We start from the raw sequence: 4503 nt of genomic DNA, 5'->3' as shown, positions 1-4503 counted from the left end.
ACCAGAGGTTCTTTTATCCTTGAGAAGAGTTTTTGCTATCCTAGGTTTTTTGTTATTCCATATGAATTTTCAGCTTACTTTCAGCTTATAGAACCCAAGACCACCAGCCCAGAGATGGTCCCACCCACAAGGGGCCCTCCCCCCTTCATCACTAATTGAGACAATGCCTTACAGCTGGATCTCGTGGAGGCATTTCCCCAAATGAAGCTCCTTTCTCTGTGATAACTCCAGCCTGTGTCAAATTGACACACAAAACCAGCCAGGACAATGTGTGACAGTGTGTCTTGTTTGTATAAATTATTTTCTTTCTTTTCCTTTCTTTTCTTTCTTGTTCCCAGAGAGTCAATGAGTTGCAATCCACTTGCCTGGCCAGTGAGAGGCCCTTGAACCAGAGAGGAAAGAAACCAGTGTTTATTAGCACAATATAGTAAGAGAAAAGAAGCCAGTGCTTATTAGAACAAAACAGTAGGAGAGGATTATAAAGCCAAGGATCATCAGCATTTGGCCTTTGCCCAACTCTCTGTCCCACCTCTTACCATTAATTTCTAAAGGCCAGGGCAGGACTCCCTAACCAATTAAATCTCTCTGGAAACCCTTACAGACCCATCCAGAGCCACATCTCCTAGATGGTTGAAATCTAGTTGATAAGGCGTAACAGTCACGAAACTGTGTCGTGGAAGCCAAGCCCAAGTTTAGCCTGGGTTTAAATGCTGTCATTGGCACTTATTGGAACAATACCAAATTTAGTGAAGCCTCCATAGACAGAGACTGTGCCTCCTAAGGCTACAGTGGCAAAGTTTCTTATCTTGATTTTCAGAATGTAGTTAACAGAACAGTCTGGGCACACATAGAACCCAGGAAAGAGTTCTGAGTTCGAGCCCAGCCTGGTCTACAGAGTGAGTTCCAGGACAGCCAGGGCTACACAGAGAAACACTGTCTCAAAAAACCAAAGGAGAAAAAAAAAGATATCTGAAAATATTGGAAACATAGTTTTGGAACCAGGCTGGGAGCACCATCGTCCTCCTGACTACGGCTTTAGGGACCCTGTGCATCACAGATCCCAAGCAGCACCCCTGCCTTCCACCCATTAGGAACCAGAAATAGCCTTGCTGACACCCACAGCCCTCTGGATGTGCAACCCAAAGCTGTCTCAGCTCCACCATGTGCGTTTCAATGTAAGATTCCTAGTCATCTATGATCATCACGCCTTGCTATACGTTTAGAGCAAATCAAAAGAAGTGCTGCTGTTGGACCTGAGATCTTTCCTCCCCAATAAAAATTCACTCTCATCTTCTGCCTTTGTAGTCGTGGTGTTCACTTAACCAAACCACAGAAGCAGAACATCAGAGCCAGAATATAAACACTGCTTTGGGGGAAAAATTAAAATGTATGCAAAAAAAACCCAACAAAACAAAACAAAACAAAAAAAAACACTGAGAGGGAAAATAAAGCAGCCAAATCCAAGTCTAAAACTTCAGAACTCCCCCACACAGCGCTGAGAACACATGCGAAGGTATCCAGTTTGCACAGTGACCGTTCCTTAGAGAGCGTGACCACTTTGTATGCACGGCTGGTCATTCACGGTAGCTCCCAACACCTTGTGAAAATAAAAACCCTGTGTAACAGCAGAGTAACATGAAATGAAACTCATTTTATAAAACCATTCATCACAGCTTTGTAACAACCGTATCTTAAGAGACAGGTGAATGTGGTACGTTTTGAAGTTTATTGATGCTTTCCTTTTATGTAAAATGTGGCATGATACCCATATTTCTGAGTCATGGTATGTCGCCTGGGGATGCCTGACAATGTGTAAAGCTGAACTGTATTACTTAGAGTCTTTAATTACAGATCATCTCATAGCTTGTCTCTTCCTCACATGTAAATAATAATCTGATTAAGTGTCACATCCAAAAAGTGGGCATTTGAAAACTACACACACACACACACAAAGGGGGAAGAGGAGTTTGAGCAGAAGGAGGGGGAAGAGGAGGGAAAGAAATAGCTTATTCCCTACATACAGTTCTATATAGTGAGTGACACTGTGCATGATCCTGGAAGAAAAGTCCAGCATATGAAGCTACAACCCATATCCCTGTGCCTTGATAGCCCCACACTACAGAATTACTTCAGAAGCCAGCTGGCATTGATTTGCTTTGCTCATATACCCCATGACACAAAGGTCTACAACACTCCCTCCAATACTAACAAAAAGAAAGAGGATGACATCATTAAGTTTACCACCCTCCTGGGAAACCAAATCATTCATTTGTGCTTCCCAGGACAGATGAAAGATTCTAAATAGGAGATGGTCTCATCTAGAGTCCAGCCCTAAAATTTCACACCAGAAAGCCATGTCAGAGGTCACTTAATAGCCAGCCACCAGGGTGGAACACAGTCTATAGACAGGTTTTCTTTGGCTATTACTGGAATTTTAATCCAGCAACATGGCTACTCTGATCATATTCAAAGACCTGCTAGGTCTGTGATCTGGCTGGAATGAAGACATGCCCTTAGTACGCATCTTTAATCCCTGTGGCTGGAATCCTTTAGTTGCATACTTTTAATCCAAAACAATGATGTCTAATTGAGGGGCAGACGAAGTGATGAATCAGAGAAATTTGACAGAATGAGTCAGAGGTAGCATGCACCCAACTCTCATGGGGAAAGCTATTTAAGAGCAGTATAAAGAGAGAGAATCCGTTTAGTTAAGTGGAGGTGGGTTTGGTGCAGTCAGTTGAGAGTCAGTGCAGTGGAGTTGAGTTAGTTCATGAGTTCATGATGTGCAGTGCAGGTCAACAGAGGCAGATGAATCCAGAGAATAAGAAGGAACCAGAAGACTAGAACAAATTACCAGAGTTAGTTTGAGGCCAAAACAGAGCAATTCAGTGAGAAGCTGAGAGGATTCAGAATCTGTTGATGAAGCCCACAGATAATTCTTAGTGGAATGATGAGAGGGATGTTAGCTTTAAAGGACAGCACAGAAGAGCCCAGTACTGCTCCAGATTGACTACTCTGAGTGAGATACATGTGTCTCCATACTCCTTATACCCCAGTGGAATCCAGAATCCTCCCTAGAACCAGTCAAGCCAGCATCTTTGGGAAACATTTTAATCTGGCATCCTGGGGCTACCATGTGACAGAAATAAGAGGTGACAGGTAACAACTAACTTCTGGGCCAATGTTCCAGGCTCAGCTTTCATATCTACCACTAACAAGGCAGCTGGGGGAAAAAAGTTTAGGAAATCCATGTACTTCCTTTATGCCTCAGTTTCTTTATCTGAAAAAGGGGGAGAGGGAAGTAATGAGAGCTCTTTCCTCCATGGGATATTGGTGAGAGATCACTTTGAGACACTGAACTGAGATACACACACGTGCATACACACACACACACATACACACACATATACACACACATATACATATGCATATATCCCTGGGGTATATATTTGTCATAGCTAGTGCTTTCTGTGTATTGTCAGCTTCAAAAATGACATTACAAAAACTGAAATCAGGGGCTGTAGAGATGGCTCAGCAGTTAGAGATGCATGTTGCTATTCCAAAGTTGCCAGCTCCCACATTGGGTGCCTCACAACCCCCTGCAACTTCAGCTCCAGGGAATCCAATATCTCTTACCTCCACAAGCACCTATATTCATACATACACACACACACACTTAAATATTTAAGTATAATTTTTAAATGAAAAAAAAAACCCTCTTAGATGGGGTCAGCCCACTAAACACTTCCTTCCAAAGGAGCAGTGGTTTTACACTTTTACCTTAAGCACATAGCACAGAGGATGATTAAAAAGTAACTGGTGGTGAAATTAGATATTCCTATCTGAATCCAAAGGACGGTGACTGGAATGGAGAAATTTGGTGTCTAGCCTAGGCTTCACATCCATGGGTCTCACATGCCAATCAGTGATTTTGTTTTTCTGTGCAACTTTCTGTGAACTGGCAATGAGCACTGGCTTTCAATTACATTCGTAATTTTGTTTCATTATGTTGCCAAAACATTTTGTTGCCAACACCATGAGCAAAATCAGCTACGGGAAGAGAAGGGTTTATTTCAGTTGGGAGGTTACAGCTCATTGTTGAGAAATGCCAACGCAATGACCAAAGGCAAGACCTAGAGCTCCATTTAAAGGTTAAAATAAACATTTTAATCTGGGGACTGGAGAGATGGCTAGATTATATGTGGGCCTGAGGAATGAGTTTGAATTCCTGTCACCCAGGTATGACAGTGTAATCTCAAAGCTGGTACACGTGAAGACAGGTGTTCCCTTGGGTCCTGATAACCTGTCTGGACTAGCTAAATCAGTGAGCTTCAGGCCAAGCTTAAGACCCTGTCTCAGGAAATAAGGTAGAAAGTGATTGAGGGAGCGCTCCAACATCAACCTCTGGCACGCATGTGCGTGTGTGCACACACACGTACACACACACACACACACACACACTCACACACACACGGGGCCTTCCTTCCAGGACCCTGCCTGGTC

This window comes from Mus caroli, chromosome 9, assembly GCF_900094665.2.
Source record: "Mus caroli chromosome 9, CAROLI_EIJ_v1.1, whole genome shotgun sequence".
NCBI lineage: Eukaryota > Metazoa > Chordata > Mammalia > Rodentia > Muridae > Mus > Mus caroli.
Note: the sequence above shows the minus strand (reverse complement) of the source record.